We start from the raw sequence: 17,839 nt of genomic DNA, 5'->3' as shown, positions 1-17,839 counted from the left end.
TTGTTAGGACCATGGGGAAAAGGTGCCTGAGGACCTCCTGTGAAACACTCAATTGAAATATCAAAGTTCAGAACATGAGATATCTGGACACCGGGCTGGGCTTCTTGAGGACAGTGGCACTTCCTTGAGTACAGAGATGCCAGCACTCAACTCAGTGGCCAGCACAGAGTAAACTCACTGAGGACTGCTTAAGAAAGAAATCCAGAGGCTTCCCTTAGTCCCACGATTTGCAACAGATGTAACTCTGAAAATACTGTCCTCAACTATCTTCTAATTTTCCCCCCAGTAATAAAAATAAAGGAAAGGTAGGTAAAACAACAAAGTTATGCAGATGTAATAATAAGATGGAAAAAACTACTGTCTTCTTTTAAATTTGGGACCTTTTGCCTTGCTAAGAATCCGGAGTGATTGGCAGGTTGGGGGATTGAGCAGAACTGCTCTGCCCCCTAGAAGGGGTGGGGAGAGGGAGGGAGACTGAACTGCAGCCTTGGGGAAGGGGAAAGGGGGTGTCTTCCCAGGCAGCTCAGTAAACAGAGACTCTGTAGAAATGTCTAAAGGAGATATTTCAAATGGTGGTTGGTGGTTTTATGATGAAATTCTCTCTTAGCTTTATCTTGACACGAAGTCTACAGTTTCTTGATGGAAGTTGATTTGCATATTCGGATTTGAAGAAGGCTGGGTCTGGGATACAGACTGAGATGGGATAGGAGGAGAGGAGGGTTGGATGGAAGCTCTGAGGATTGTGGAATAGCTGACACCAATTTGAATGATACAGATTTTAAAAGATTGTCTTTAGTATTTAAGAGGCTAGGAAAATTAGCTAATTTTCCACTCAGTATTCTCTGTTTTCCTGATAACTTTTGGCTCTTCAACTTGACTTCTTTCTGGGCACAAAATCAATTTCCCTCATTCCTTGGTGTCTCTCCAAAGGAAAGAACTAACTCCAGTGTCTCCAGTTTTACCATCTAGCATTTTGTCCAGCAAGTGGACTCCTTGGAAAGATGATAAAAGAGAAATGTCAGTAGAGATACGTGGCAAAGACAGAGAACATTTTCATTATAAGGGGAAAGCCTGTCTCCCTGGCCACCCTCAATGACCTATTTCTTCCACTCTAAGTATAGAACAACAGGGCTTTCCTCACACCTGCCCCTGATGCTGCCAGCTCTGGGAGATTGAGTGTCTACTCTAATTTAAACTCTACATGTAAACAATATGCCTCAGCCATTCTTTCAACATATTAACTTTTTTTCTTTAAAAAATCACACTAATGATAATTGTTAATGCACAGTATGTGTTGCTCTTTATAAGTTACTAGGTTTAAACTTCAGTTTCCACCATTACTCATAAATGAGGGGGAAAAAAAAGTTTTCTTGGTCTGCCTCTGTGTTTTGGACTTTGGCATAGAGTGTCTCAGCTTTGAGAAACTTATTTTCTGGACAGAGCAGCCACTAGTGGTCACTGGCCTCGTGGAGATGAATCACTTTGGTTCCAAATGGAAATCATAGGTAATCACTCACAATACTTGCCTTGTGTTGATTCACGGTACAGTGGCCTTCAAGCCCCAGAGGCCTCACCTGTCCCTGTGGCCTGAAGAAACCATTTGTGGTTTTGATCACGTGTGGTTCTCTGCCTCCAGCTTCCCCTTTCTGGTCAATCCATCACATTTGGACAAAGTTGGCTTTCTACAACACAAATTATGTAGTGCTAGTCCCTGCTTAGAAAGCTTCCAAGACTCCCTACTGATTTCAGAAGAATTCAAATCCCTTAGCATAGCATTAAAGGCCCTTTATTAATCAGAACTCAACCTTCCTATCTGGTACTTTCTCTGTCTGCCTCTCCCCTCACCTGTCCATCCTTGCCCTTTCTTTAAATATATTCTTTAATATTCCAGTAATTCTAGTTAGCAGTGATTCATGGGATCAGGGATATTCATTTATTTGTTCATTTATCATCGAACATTAAGCCTTACTTCTTTATTTTTGTATTGATGCAAGGAGAAGAAATTGGTGGAATGCTACCCATTTGGCCAAATGTTGTTTATCCAATTCTTACGGGAGTCATTTGGGACATTTGATAAAAATGCAGATTTTTCAGCACCACCTCAGACCTGAATCAGGATCTTTGGAAATAGAATACGAGAATCTGAAGGTTAAGCAAGTTACTCATGTCTATTTGTTCTACCCTAGAATTTGAGTATTTCATGTATTTGACATTAAAAGCAAAAGCATTTGCCTTATAAGCCATACTATCTGTTTTATCTCAACAATTTCTATGCCTCTCAAACATTACTATCCTGACAATGCTTACCGTACACTGTATTCTATATAGGACATACACTGTCAAGAACAGACAGAGTTCTCCAAGGCTTATTATTGATTGGACAAGAAAGAAAGGCTGAAACATACCTATAGATATTCTGAAAACTAAAGGAAATGTGCCAGGATGCTCAGGTTTTGCTGGACTTCTATGACTAGGACCGAAAATATTTGATCTTGGAAGCCTTCAGGGAGGTAGACCATTTTGAGAAGAAAATCATTCTAATTTTAGAAAGGCACAAAAACAAAACTTGGCAGATTTGTGAACCCTGATCAAGTTAAGAGTCTACCTTAGTATGTGAAAGGAAAAGAGAGAAGTTAGACATGGAGATGAAACTGAGCCTAGTAGTTAGAAAGATTTAGAAGCACATAAGTAGAGGATTTTGATAGGGAATATATTCAACAATTATTTATTAGATCTGATGTGAGCAGCAATATAGTTCCAAGAAATATAAAGTCATTCAGTGACAATAACTGATATTCTCTCAACAATTATTTATATATTCACTCAACTGACTCTCAGTATCACTTCCACCCTTCCTCCTCTGAATAGCAGCAATACAGTGTGAGGAATTTCCTTTCATTCATGGGGTAGATCATTCTGTCTAAAAGTAACCTTTTCTCTCTTGTCAATGGTTGTTTAAGAAAGGGGCTTATGATCCAATTCTGGACAATGAGATGAGAAGAAATGTTTGCTGGAGGATAATAAAGGTACAGGGAACCGATTTCTCTTTATTGTTGGACAAGAAGAAAGAAGCATACGACTTCAATTTCTGACATGAGGGGAGCTATCTTTGGATGAAACCAACACAATTGTTGAGGGTAAATTGATATGGAAGGAACTTGCTGAATTAAGCATCCCAGAAGCCTGCACTACCTTTGCTTGTTTTCTTATATGAACTAATTCATTTCCTTACCTTTTAAGCTTAACTGTTTTTCCCCAGTTTTATTGAGAAGTGATGGATATACATCAGTGTATAAGTTTAAGTCATTCAGCATGATGGTTTATTTACAGATACTGCATTGAATAGTTTTACTTGCAGCCAGATACATCTTAACTGATACATGTGCGTAACAATTTTTACATGTCTCATTTGATCCTCAGTAACCTTGTTCAGGATGAATATTCCCTGCTAATAAAAATGGAGAAGAGAAAACTTAAAAGTGAAGAAAATACTTGGGGGATGGGGGGCATTGCTCAGTGGTAGAGCATGTGCCTGACATGCACGAGATTCTGGGTTCAATCCCTAGTGCCTCTGTTAAGAAGGAAAAAAAGAAAATACCAGAAAGTTTTTTTTTTACCAAAGTCCAAGCATGAGGATGGGGATTTAGAAATATACAGTGTGGAAGCAAGCTAACAATCATTGAGTGTCTTCTGAATGAAAATCACTCTAAGCATTTCACAGGTTATCTAAGTTTAATTTTTATAATTCTACAAGTTCGATATTACTATCCTTATTTTACAGATGAGTAAACTGAAGCTTAGAGAGTTTAAGGAATTTACCCAAGTCACTATGTGCTGCAAACATGGATTCAAACTTGGATTTTTAGTCAGCACATTCCATGCTCTTTCCACTTCACCACAAACTGCTTCTTGTGAAAAAGCATTTCCTATGAGTGAGGTCTCATAAAGGAATGATTGTGAGGGCTTGGTAATGGGAATACCTAAATCACAGAACATTAGAAGAAGATGCCAAGTCTTCATGACGGCAGCGATAGTGTGGTAATGGTGAATGCAATGAAACATGGAGAAATAAAGCTCTGATAAAGGATGTAAAAATGGTATTAGCAAGGATTTCAAAGGCAGAGTTACAATGGATATTTGGGAGTTACTAGCATATTGCACAGGGGTCACAAACAAATCTTTGGGGAAACTCAGTGAAGGATATGAGAATAGGAGGAAACAGCAAAACAGAGAATAAAATGTATGAGAAACACGGGCTCAATTATAAGCAAAATCATATGTTAGATGCCTGGAAGAAGCATTCAGGAAGACTATGAAGAAAGCCTGTCAAAATGAAAAATGGACTAATTCATCATTATACTTTTGTAGTCTCATATTTCCAGATGCAGTAAAGTAGTTGAACCAGGTTTATCTGCCTATTCATTTGAGCAAAGAACTACCTGGGGAAATACCCCAAATTTGAGAGGTTGGCAGAAATTAGACCTTCAATTCTCTTGCATTCCCAATGCAATAAATTTCTAGTTGCTTGGAGGGGAAGGGAAAGTGGAAGGGAGCTTATTGGGTACCTGTTATAGGGAGACTCCACTAAGAATTACACATGCAATTCTTGATCCAGTATGTTGCATGGATCTCAGAATAAAGCTTCACCCTGAAAGCTGGCAGAGAAGTGATGGATATTTGATCCTCATAATAACCATGTGGAGTTCCTGTGTTTGCTTCTGTTTTACATTTGAAGAAGGGCGGCTCAGAAGGGTTAAGTCAGTAGCCATAGGTTATGCCACTTGAGGGGGTAAAAGCAGGATTAGAAAATATGTTCATATGATTCTAAAGCTCTGTATTTATCCATGTCTTGTAGATCTTTCACCTAAACTGTACTTCAAATAGTCCATCCAAGAGAAAAAAATATATAAAGTAACAGATTCAAAGGCAATAAATAATACCAGTTATTTATTCAAAACAGCAACAGTTTAGCTCAATCATTTACAGTACTTTCTAAACAATGTTCACATACACAACATTGTAGAATTTACCCTTCTAGTTTAACAACTAGAGATCCAAACAAAATCTCTAAGACAATGGTTTTCAGGCACCTAACATAGGCAGCACAGGTCAGTGATTCCTGAGAGATGGGAAACAAATGCCAGGATCTCCAGTTATCTGCTAGGAGACTAGTGCCAGGACACAGTGCAGGGCTGAGACACAAGCAGAGCTTAGTGGGCTTGCTGAGTTGAGGAGACAGAGGCAGGACTTTGGGGAGGCCACAGTGGCAAGAATTACAATGGTAGAATAAGAAAAAAGAGATCTGGACAGAAAGAGAACTCTAAAGATCTACAGAAGAGTTCCCTTAAAACTCTGACTGAACACTGTGGATACATAAGAAGAAAATTTCTGAATCCAGAGAAAGAACCACTGAAAAGAAATATCTGGGGAAATCTCCCCAAGGCTCACAGAGGACTAGAAATAGGTCATGTTCTCAACAAGGTTTCAAAGACTTAGTCCTATGGAGTATAGAATTCTTAGATGGTATTGCATCAGTAATAAGATAAATTAGCCCTTGACTAAAGGTTGTTCTGGATCCATCTTAACAAAGCTTAAAAGCAGATCTTAAAACTGATTTTTTTAAAAAAAAGAAGTATGTGTATGCTGGAACAACTGAAATTATTTAAATAGTTTTTTTAAAAAAAATCTAGCATCAAAAAATATAAAGTTAACAATGTCTGGGATCCAATCAAAAGTTACCAGGCAGCCAAAGAAGCAGGATAATACAACCAATAATAAGAAGAAAAACTGACCAATAGAAGCAGATCCAGCAAGGACAAGGATGATAAATTAGTGCACAAGGACATTAAAATCGTAGTAAAATGAAAGGAACAGAATACCAAATGAGGGACAATGTCAAATGGAATAACATACGTGTAATTGGAGTACAACTACTATAATGCAGAACTAAATCCATTTAGTTTCAATTTAGAGTTCAGTGAATGTACAAATACTGATCACAAACCATATGCTAATTACCATAATAATTCATGTAATAAATCAAGAGTAAAGTACCTACTGTCCTGCTCTTAAGGATTTCATGGTCTCTTCAGGTGCAGAAGTCAAGGAGAAGCTCGGCTATTTGTTTAGTACAAGGCAGCATTTTTAGGCACCATAAAGAAAATAAAATTTAGAGCTAGGCTCTGAGAAATGCTTTGTGGAGGAAGGGACACTTCAGCTGGGTATTTGAGAATGAGTAGAAATCTGAGGCATAATTATGGGACACAGAAAATATATTCTAGATGTAAGAAAGTATTAAGAAAAATGCAGAAGTGCCAGAGAATGAGGAGTATGTTTTGAGAATAGTAAATGCTATATATAGTGCTTTATATCAATTAGGAAAGAAGGCATCTCTGCTCAGAATTTCAGAAAAGGATCTAGTATAGTTGAAATTCTGTTACCTCCCTGGTAATTCCTATTGTCCTTACCAGTTATTTTTTAAAATTCAGGAAACAAATTAGAAATGCAATCTTTATGTTGTACTGGTGGATGTGTTAGTTTGGTAGGGTTGCCACAAATTGGGCAGCTTAAATAACAACATGTATTGCTTCACAATTCTGGAGGCTAGAAGTCCAAGATCTAGATGTTAACAGCATTGGTTTCTTCTGAAGGCTGTGAGGTAGAACATGAAATGTGCCTCTCTCCTAGCTTCTGGTGGTTTGCTGGCAATCTTTGGCTCTCCTTGGCTTGTAGATACAGCACCCCAAGCTCTGCCTCCATCTCCACATGGCATACTCCCTGAATGTGTCTGTTTACTTGTCCAAATTTTCCCTTTTTATAAGGACACAGTCGTATTAGATTAAGGGCCTAACCTACTCCATTAGGACCTCATCCTAATTTCACTAATTGTGTTTACAATAACCCTATCTCCAAATGAGGAATAAAAAGTACCACATTCTGAGGTACTGGGGGTTAGGAGTTCAACATATGAACTTTGTGGGGGCTGCAACTCAACCTTTAACAGTGGGGAAATGTTAGCAACTGTGTAATAGGAGGGTCTTGACCAGAACTGTTCTTCAGCAAGAGTCATTTGGCAGCTGTGTGTGAATCAGCCTCTGAAGGTCTCTGGCCACATCCTTCTCCTTTTGCCTTATATCCAAACACACTCATATACTGCGACCTGTTCCCTAGATCTGCCAACACCTTTCCCTCCCTCTCTGCCCTCGCAAAGCCTGTTCCCAATCCTGGAACTTCTCTACCCTGTTTATGACTAATTCCTACTCATCCGTACTTCAATTCTTATCTCCTCAAGTGTTTTAATTATTTTTATAATACATAAGATAATATATAGCACATTTTAGGAAGTCTTCCCTGAACATGCTATGTCCCTTCTAAATGATGGAGTTCACAATCCTATTGTCATGACCTTGTCTTAAAAAATATAATAATATTCATGCATTATCACATGTACTGTACTTTCTTACAATCTGTGTACATAGTTTTTCCTCCATGAAACCATGATACACTTCAGATTGGATATAGTGTCTAATTCATCCCCTACCTTTTGCAACTAGCACTGGGTGTGGTATTAAATAAAGACTAAAGGTAAGAATACAGCTAATTTCCTCCTATTCCTTGAGGTTTATTCTTAAAAAATTTGATGTGGATCACAAAAAGTAATATCTACATTGGGCTTGCTATATGCCTGACACTGTTTAAGTGCTTAAAATGTATTAACTCACTTAATCTTCACAAAAACCCAATGAGTTGGGTACTACTTTTATCCCAATTAATAGATGGTGAATCAGGCACAGAGAGGCTCACTAACTTGCCTGAGATTACACAGCAACTGAGTGGCAAATGCGACAGTCCAGCCCTTTGCCAAACTGCCTCTCAAAAACATTTGTTCTCTCAACTAGAATCCTACACTTTGGAATCATTTCCAGCCCTGCCACTAACCAACTACATGATTTGGAGCAAGTAATTTTATTTCTCTGTCCTTTAATTTTTTCAGTTCTGAAATGGAAATAATAATACAATCCTCATACAATTAATACATGTGAAGCATTTAGAACAGTATCCAGCACAGGTAAGATCACCCCCTCCCCAGCACATATACACACACACATACACACACACACACACACACAGAGAGACACACACACACATTGAATAACTGAGAATTTATTATATACTTTGTAGCTAATTGAAGCCATACTGCCTCCTGCTGATGATTAATAGTGTCTGGTTTCTGAAGAAGGATGGTATTGGCAGATTTTTTTTTTTTTTTTTTTTGCCTTTTTATGAAGGATGGGACTGGGCTGTCACTTTCTATGAAAATGAGAAAGAGGAGGTCAGAGGTGTTTTTGATAGCAACACAAAGGACCTTTATGTGGCTTTAAAAAGGATTGCAGTGTTAGCAGTCTGCAAACCTGGGCTTCCATTGGCTTACAGCTGTCATCTTGACCTCTCCTCCCTCCTTGTAAAGGGGCAGTGGAAAGGCACCAGGGAAGGAGGAAGAAAATTTTAGAAAACATTTCAGAAAATCTGACCTTGAAAGGAAATTAAAAACTCAGAATTCTGCACAATAAGAAAATCCCATTCATTGAGCTGGTTGAACAGTTATCAACAATTCTTTAGAAGACTCTAGCAGTTTACATGTGGAGCCCTTGCTTCCTAATTGCTACAGCAGGCTACCACTGGGAAGAACAAAGGAAATATTTAGCACATCGTAAATTCTTCTGCAGCCCTGCGGAGTGGCTGGAGTTCAGATTACACATTTATAACTAGCATTTGAGAGCAATTTCTACTTCACTTTGAGAAAGTTTGGGGGAAGTTCTTCGGCACTGTTCCTCCTATGATTGTGGAGAAGGACAGACCAAGTGTTTACATTCAACCATCCAGTTCATTTGTGTTGGGATTCAATGAAGCTTGGAAAGATGTAACAGTGAAAAACCTCTTCCCTTCTAGAATTTGCTTTTTGATGGGAAGTGGATTTCTCAGTGCGTAGTACCTCAGGTACACTGGTGGGATGTTCTGACAGCTCTGCAAACTGGATGGTGGTCTTTACATAGGTTAAGACTGAGACGGTCTGAATACTCAGGACCTAAGAATAAACTCAATTCACATGGCCAAGGAGAGCGAGCAAGAGAAAGACAGTAAACATGTTTCATGTCACCAAAGATGGGTTGAAGAAGCTGCAGCACATAGCTAGGGAAGAAACCATCACAGCCTAGTAAAAGCAACAAGAAGCCACCGGGACGTGAAAAGTCAGAGGTCAGCTAAGATGGCTCTTGAAGCTCTTATATTTACGGTGCAGCTGATGAATGTGTAAGTCTGAATGTCTGTGCCTTTGGAGAAGATGGTTCAATTCTCTATGAATTTTAATGGACACATTTTCTTAGCAAATAAAAATACACTGTGGAATGACTGACTGATAGTTTATTATGTATGAGTCGTCTCTGTCTTTAGGTCCTTGTGCCGGGCATAGCCATGAGGACTACCTTGTAATTCTTCCAGGTGATTGAGAAAATATGGGAGGCCATTTCTCCCCAAGACAGTAGATGCATGTCCACCCCAGCACACGGGAGAAGAGGTTGACCTTCAGGTCTTTGCAATGAATGAAAAATGAATGCTTTTATGAGTTCATGTTGGCTAAATTTCCCATCCTCCTTCTAAAAGAATTTATAATCTTCTTACTAACTTGCCCAAACTTTCAACTGAATACTAATTAATATTGGGGAAAATTTCCCAAATAAAGTAAAAAAAAAAATCTAGACAAGCTTCCTATGTATTGAGACTAGGTCCAAGATAAAATGTCTATAGATTTGAACCACAGAACAAATCTTGCTTAACTCTTTCAGGAAGAACAGAAACTGTAAATTCAGCATCTCTCTGACCAAATTTAGGACTGTAGCATTTTGTTTGTTTGTTTGTTATAAGAATAAAACATTAGTGAGAAGTGGATACAGTGTTAGTTCCGACTTTAGGTTTTGGTTTTGCTATATAAACAAACAAGTCTGATTGAATTGCAGTCATTTAGTTGTTACATTTGTTAATTTAATCTTTACAGTTTTTCTTCCAACATCTTTTATAATTTTTTGGAATTATGTAATTATTGTCTGTTTGACATGACAATTTCTCTATTATTTCCTAAGAATTAACTTTTTTTGGTTACTCAGTATATATTCTGAACATGACCTGGTTGGACAGTAAAGTGTTTTTTTAATCTGCATGATAAAAAAGTGTTAAAAGTGAAATAAAAATGATTTAAAACCACTGAAATTCCTGAATTGTCTTCAATCTGATGCCCACATGAACTACAAGAATTCATACCATGTGTACTCTGTTGCTTGAGAATAAAAACAAAAAAGTACTAGCCATATCTATGTGAAGAAGTATGTATATTTCAAAATATTTGTAATATTTGAAAAAATATCTAGAAAAAAGGGTGAAATATATGAAGTGAGGAATATTAAACTCTTGTTAAGTAGCATAATATTTATGAATTCACACTGTCAATTGAGTTTCACAACAAATTAAAATTTCCATATAAACAAAAGATGTTTAAGCTCTACCCAATGACTCGCTTATTTCAAACCACGTTTGATACAAACAAAATCCAATGCAACCACTCCCTTGAGTTTCAGTTTGGGATTTATTCTGCATTCACAGATAAAAATATTGGTCTAGAATTACCAAAGTCTTTGGAATTTTATTGAACAAGTGATTGCTATTTTTAACCACAGATTCTTACCAACATTTTAGTAAGTACACAAGTTCCAGTATTTAAAAAACAAGCATGAGAGAACAACTCTAATAAGCATAATTCTAAGAGGGAGCCTTTAATTGTTGTGAAGCTTATTAAAAGTTGAAGGTCTCATGTTTTAGGAAGATTAAAAAAAGGAATTCTTTCTCTGCTGTGGAATAAATGGACTATCTCACCCATGAATAATGATTAACGTTCTTTCACTCAGAAAAAGGCTTGTAGGGGTTCACACCTGCAGCATTCATGAATTACAGGCCCCGTTCCCTTGAAAGAAACTTAATAATCACTCTTCACAGGTGAAGTGTGCTTCAGTTGGATATAAAAAGTTGAGATAAAACCAGTCCACTTTGTTTCCAGTGCTGTGAGTTCCCCAGCATTCCGTCCCCTCCAGTCACTGCAAAAATACTTGAACAGCTTTAAAGTTATCCAAAGGTGGTGCTGTAAATACCTTTTCTTCTCAGCTTAGTTCTGTGTTTATCGGAGATTCAGAGGTGGTTTTAAAGGTTAGAAACACAAGCTGCCTGCAAACTTGGATTCAAACCCAAGTTATAAGGTCGGCATTTTTACAGTTGTGTGCTTCATGTTGCCATCAGGTCTAAACAGACCTTAAGTTTCCCCATTCTGAGCCCCAGCCTGCCAAACCTGGCTATATAAGTACAAATGTTAACATGCATATCCACTTAAACACAAATGTGAATACAAAATACAAGTTTCTGTATCAGCTGGACTATAAATTTAAATCTAAAGATAAACAAATGTAAAGAGAATCATACACATAAATGTATTTTCCCAATTTGGTAGGAAGGTTTTTTGATTATTTTCATTGCTGTTTTAATTCAAGGAAGATATTTATGGCATCTTTTTTTTTTGACTTATTGTCCCTATCACTGGCCCAAATGCCATCTACGACTTGTTTGCATATTTTCTTGGCTCATAAGGTGTTTTTAAAAATATTGAGCCGTAACTTAAAAAATTAGATATTTAACATTAACTAATCTAAATTTTGCAGTTACTTGAAAAGTCTTGAGCTCTGACAACTCTGCACTTGCGTTCCCTCATAGTTGAAACTGCCAGGACTGGAGCACTGGGCCCCTTGTGCAGTGCGATGGCCTTAAACGTGACTTAGTTACTGTTTCCAGCCTGAACCTCCAGTGTGCAGTCCTTGAATAAGTATGTTGTCATTCCTTCATCGGCCATCATATCTCTTCACATGGCTATCTTTTCAGTCATCGGAACAACCATAACTGCTTCTGAGTCTGCCCCAGCAAGTGCTAGGCTTTAGGTGGGAAGTGGAGTTTAACCCTGTGTCCTCAGTCCTTGACTTGTAGACAAGCAGTTTATGAAACACTGGAGGTGTAAAGATAGTAAGACAATTCTACCTTCAAGATTACAATGTAGCTGGAAACCAAGATACACATTAAACACATAAATAAAACTGGCAGTTGCAATGATATAGATAGGAGAATTAGAACTTGCAGAAGGGGGTTACCTGATCCTGGCAGGATGTGGACGGTGTCGCAGGGTTGAGAGGAGAGAGGGATATGTTCAGACCTGGGCAGAGATGTCTTCTCTCTGGGGCCTTCAAGATTACGAAGGAGTTAGGAGCAGCCAAGGGTGGGTAGGGGACAGGGTAGGATGAGTCAGGGGTGAAGTCTTTTTCTTATTTTGACTTGGCTTTATTTATGATAGTCTACTCTTTGACTTCCAATATGGGCAATGCTCTTGTTAAAGAAAACAAAAGAGAACTCAGTATATAGGTATAGTTCTATTTAGATTATATATCAGCTGTTTCACCAACAGTTTTTTCTCCAGCTCTGAATTCAGCATTATGTACTTCTAACACTGAGATGCTTTTATGAACATGACAACAACAAATTTACCGCTGTAAACCATGTATTTTCCAAAAATATATTTATCTCTGCTTCAGAATTAATTCTCATATTTGCCTCTATGAACAAACCTGGGGATATTTGATAACATATATGAGAATAAAAACATACTAAGACTGTTTAGTAAAATGGGAACCCAACACACACACACACACACACACGAACAAGTCTTGTACAGAAATATACTGTGTTAGGAGCTAATATTATTAGCCACTATTGAGATTCAGCAAAAGGGACTTTAGACACTAAAAAGAAAGGGGACATTTCTTTTGAGTGTTTCAAAGTTTTAATAGTTTTACTATTTGGACAGATCCAACATTTTGGCTTCAAGAGCCAAAAGTGTTCATTAGCATTTGAAGTCTTAACATTCTGATTAATTACATTTATGATTACAAAAAAGAAGAATGTGTAACAAATAAAAAGTACTAAGACATTCTAATATAACTACAGGGCTTGGAATTGTTTCACAAATAATTCATTTGGAAAATAAAATTTTGGCTCCTGGTTTAAAACAAGCAAACAAAAATAAAATAAAAAGTGGAATTCTTGTGGGGTTGGCACTGGCACTTATAAAAGTACAGCTATACTTTTCTCACATAACAGAAATGTAGTTTGTAAAGAATGAAACATGTTAACGTTTGGGTGTCAGGATTTGTTTTTAGGTAATGCTATCTTTTATTTGAAAAGAATCAACATGAAGTTATGAAGCAAAGTAAAGTTTTTAAGTCTTTTCATACACGTGCTCTTTTTCAGTGAAATAATGTCAATCATCAGAAGGCATTTCAAGTGCAATCCAGACAATAATAGTTAAGCAGATAAGTTCAAGTTGGCAGTTCTTGAAGTGTTTTCAGCTTCCAGCTCTGTTACCAGTTCTAGTTTCTTTGTTAGTTGAAGTAGTAGGCTTGCCAGGTTTTTTTTTCTTTCGAAGGCTTATAAAATTCATAGTTAAGAGGCAGGTCTATGAAAACTTAAAAACAAAGGAGAAGATGAATTCAAAAGCGGCTGCTTACGCAGTTTGATTGTAGTATTTCACTGTGAGTCCCGGTGTCCTCACAGCAGCTTCATACATACTTAAAAGATTCTGAAAGTTGATTGATTGTTCCCAAACTGCTACATAGTTTTATTTGATTAACCACGTATATTTTTTGCCAATACGTCTGGCTACCTATTTAAAGTTAGTGCATTGCTGGCAGTATTACAAAAACAGATTTTAAGGATTGGAATCAGATTTGGCAGTAAAGGATTCGGTTCCAAACTCATAGGTGATCTTAAAATTTCACTTGACATAAAAAGAAAAACGTTTGCAGTCAAAAACAAAAAGCTGTACTTTCATTGAAAAAAGCTTTCTGGTTGCCAAACGTGTTTATTTTTCCTATATTTTTGCTTTATCACTGATTCTTTTGAAGACAAACCTTCAAGTGATATAAAAAATATATATGCACGTGTACATTTAATCAAGATATTTTTTAGATGCAAAGTAAAATCTTACTTCTTGAAAATAAAAAAAAAAAGACATATTTTCAAAAGTTCATTGCAATAAAAGAATCTTTTGTCCTTCCTCTTGGCATTTAAAGGTCTTAACGAGTTGTTTATATATCTCAATGGCTTGAAAAGACAGATGTATTTTATGTAATCTTCCATGTAAGCTTTTTTCATTTCCCTTATAAATTACTTTTCCATATTTTAAAAAGTAGTTATGTTTTCAGGGAAAAATGGCCAAAAAATACGAGCCGTTATTTGTTGGCCACCACGAGCCTTTAGATAAAGTAGGTATAAATCACAGTAAGCAATAAAATTCCATCCTAAAAATAAACCACAACTTTATTGAAGAAATATCTATTAAAAGTGTGTTGTCTCGTTTTCATCTTACCTGAGCATTAATGTATGAGTTTCATTTGAAAGCTAACTGTTCACAAGCCATGTTTCACATTCTAATTAACATAAAAGAGATCTATTTCAATTAAATAAAGCAAACTTCCTGAAGATTCAATGATGAACGGCTTTTAAATTCCGTGAATTAGGGTAGTAAATTATATGTAACAGACTAAGGAAAAAAAAATAAAGAACAAAGATGCCAACCTCTGAAATATATAATTGAACAATAATAATTTAAGTACACATGTCAGGTTGTGTGTGTAGCAAGTTCAACCCACAGAAGCACAGACCTAACGAAATGGTTTCTTGCTTTTTAATCTCCATAAACCTTTCCTGCTGCTTTTAACTCTTATAGGTTTGAATACAAATCAAATGTAGCCCCTAACTTCATGGAGCTGGAGTCCAGAAGACAAACAGAAAACAAAACAACTTCTGAAATGGCTTAAACAGACTAACAAACGTGTGCTTTGATGGATGATTAAAAAGCTCTCAGGGTTAAGGAGGCACAGCTGAGTGGATGGCCACCCTAATATTGCTGTGGTGGGTAATGTGAGTCCTCGGGTTTATAAATACCTGATTGTAATGAAATGATCCACCTCAATTTTGCAATTAAGATCCTGTAATTTCTGTTATTTGTGGGCTACATGGAAAAAAGCTATGTGAGAGCTCCCCCTATTGACTCAGAACGATGCACAATGTACCCTGAAAGATACTTCCAAATACTCATAATCAATAAACATTTCACAAGTTTAAAGGATATTAAAAATGTCCTAATTTGAATTCATGATTGTCTACTCGTAGAAACTGAGGTCTAATGACATTTACTGTCATGGAACAAATTCAGTGGCAAAGTTGGCATTGGAATCCAGGGCCTTTGTCTCTGAGCCCTGTTTTTTCTGCACTATATAGCAAGATATTTAGGAGGTTGTAATTCAGAAATGGGAAAGAGCTAGTGAGACCCTCCTGGTCTAACTGCAACTTCCTCTGGTCAAGGAGACCCAGAGAGGCTAAGGGACCTGTGCAGACGACATAGCTTCTTACTAAGAGTCAGGAATGACTGGGTGAAAAGTAAAATCCCAGTTACATGCTCCAGCTTGCCACTGTTTGTGCTCACTGTGTTCTGTCTTGTTTGGGGCCCCAAATCTTTATATTCTATAACAGTTTGAAAGTATGTTTTTCTACACCAGAAATTGACACAGCATTGTAAACTGACTCAACAAAATTAAAAAAAAAATAATAAAAGTATGTTCTTCAAAAATAGAAGACTTAGAAATTCTAGAAGACATGGAGACATTTATGAGCACTAAATTAAGCATTCCTCACTTTTTGGTGGTATGCAGTTTCTGTAAACTAAGTAGAATATGTCCATTAATGGGAGCTTTATATTTTCTCACATGCCTCCCACTCTTAGAATATTTATAGGAGTATGTATGCAGTTGTGCAAAATGGTAAATTGCTCTTAAAATAAACCACAAAAGCATACAATGTTATGTACTTAATTTGACTTTGGGTGAAAATATTGGTAATTAATTGGCCAGCATTGCTATTACTGCTGTGATTTCTACAATTCATCATGAGATATTGTTGATTCCGTGTGTGGAGTGAGCAGAGTTTCCCCTCCCCTCATACCTGAAGACGGGAAGACAGATTTGCAAATATAATTACTCTGTTAACTCCTAGAGGGCAAGGGTGGCTTTTATACATCCATTTTTATACATCTATTTTTTTTTAAGCCAAGACAGTTGCAAGAACACAGGGCTATGAACGAAAGCTCTTGATTTGTCATTGTCTGTTATGCAGCTTTGACTGAAATCTGCTGAAAGGTGCCACTACTGATCTCTGCACTCCAGAATCCCACAACAACCCTAATGTCTTGTTCCAAACATGATACTCTTTCAAAATGCTGAGGTCCTGTGCATGTTACCAAATTATCTTCCTTTATCCTATATGCTTAGCCCCTATTATAGCTAACTGTAGAAGTGCATCTGAAGAGAAATCAAATAAAGTATTTGTTGAATAAGACCCTGTGCTTTGTGATGGGAAGAATAAGATGCATGTTTTCAAATAATTTGGGACTAGAAGAGAGTAATTCTGTCTCCTTGAAAAGTTGACCCTAATTCATATATTCTTTATACATGTATGGCTAAAAATGTAAAGGCATTTTCCCCCCATCACCCAACCCCAACCCTGGCCATTCTACTCACCCCCTCAAGACAGAATCAGTGTCCTAAAAGCTCAATGCACAAAAGGAATATTTATACAATATATTTTATCAAGGTTGAGAACCAGATTATTGCCTTCCAAGATGATACACTCAAATTAGAAATCAGATAACCAGTATCAATTCCCATGTTTGTTTTTATTTTATTATTTTAATTTTTGTTTCATTTTATTATCTTTTGGGGGGTAATTATGTATGTATGTATGTATCAATCGGAAGTACTGGGGATTGAACCCAGGACCTTGTGCATGTTAAGCATGTACTCTACCACTGAGCTATACACTCCCCCGTTCCCATGTTTGATTTTGCCTTTCAAAGAAAGTAAAATAATAATGGTTAAAAAGTGTTTCTCATTCACTCTCCCATAGACACACAAATTTTTTTAAAAGGTGCATGGAATGGCTTTCAAATTTGATGAGCATAATGGGTGTAATAACACACGCCTTTGCCTTTTTCAGATCTAACATCTTTTTTTTAAAGTCTGTTACTTAGTTAACTAGCTACGCCGTGTCCTTTATTTACTTGAAAAGCTTTTTCAGAATTACTGTATTTAGTGGTAAATCAGTTATTGGCTTCAGCTTCCAGTTTTCCAGAACTCTTCTTGGAATTTAGAATTGGAAGATGAAAATATGTCATATTAAGGTAACTTTGATGATGAAACTTTAAGAATTGGGAAAAAAAGAACTAATGGATGTGAGTACTTTCCAGCATTAGTACTTCCTACAATATGAGAGATAATCTCTTATATGATCTGGAGATGCTGAGTCTGATGGCAGTTAGACATGAAGCAGAAGCAAGGAAAAGGCAGGTGATGATGAGAAAAGGAGCTAAAAAAATAAACAGTGAAAGTGGACCTCAGTCAGGTATTTGAATAGTTACCTGGTCTCTGGATAGGAAGTTATCCAGCCTCCACAGGGAAGATAAGTGACTTCATCTGAATTTCTTCCCTGTAGCTGTGGCTATTCTTCTGTTAGTGTGTGAAAACTTTGGTGGGGGTTACTCAGCACAGCCAGGATGACCACTGGCAGGTAAGAACAGTGGAGCTCATGGTCACATTACTTGCCCAAGAAATCTCTGAAATAAATATTAACATCCACTGACGTCATC

The 17,839-nt window shown here is 37.0% G+C and overlaps 1 non-coding gene across 1 annotated transcript; it reads left to right on the top strand.

The window, feature by feature from the left end:
• The first annotated feature begins 3,502 nt into the window (after positions 1–3,502).
• On the top strand, positions 3,503–3,574 carry TRNAV-GAC. The gene has a single exon. It is a non-coding gene; the product is annotated as a tRNA-Val (tRNA).
• Positions 3,575–17,839: the final 14,265 nt, after the last annotated feature.

Source organism: Camelus ferus, chromosome 8 (genome assembly GCF_009834535.1).
Source record: "Camelus ferus isolate YT-003-E chromosome 8, BCGSAC_Cfer_1.0, whole genome shotgun sequence".
In the NCBI taxonomy this organism is placed as follows: domain Eukaryota; kingdom Metazoa; phylum Chordata; class Mammalia; order Artiodactyla; family Camelidae; genus Camelus; species Camelus ferus.
This window is presented reverse-complemented; position numbering and strand designations above follow the sequence as displayed.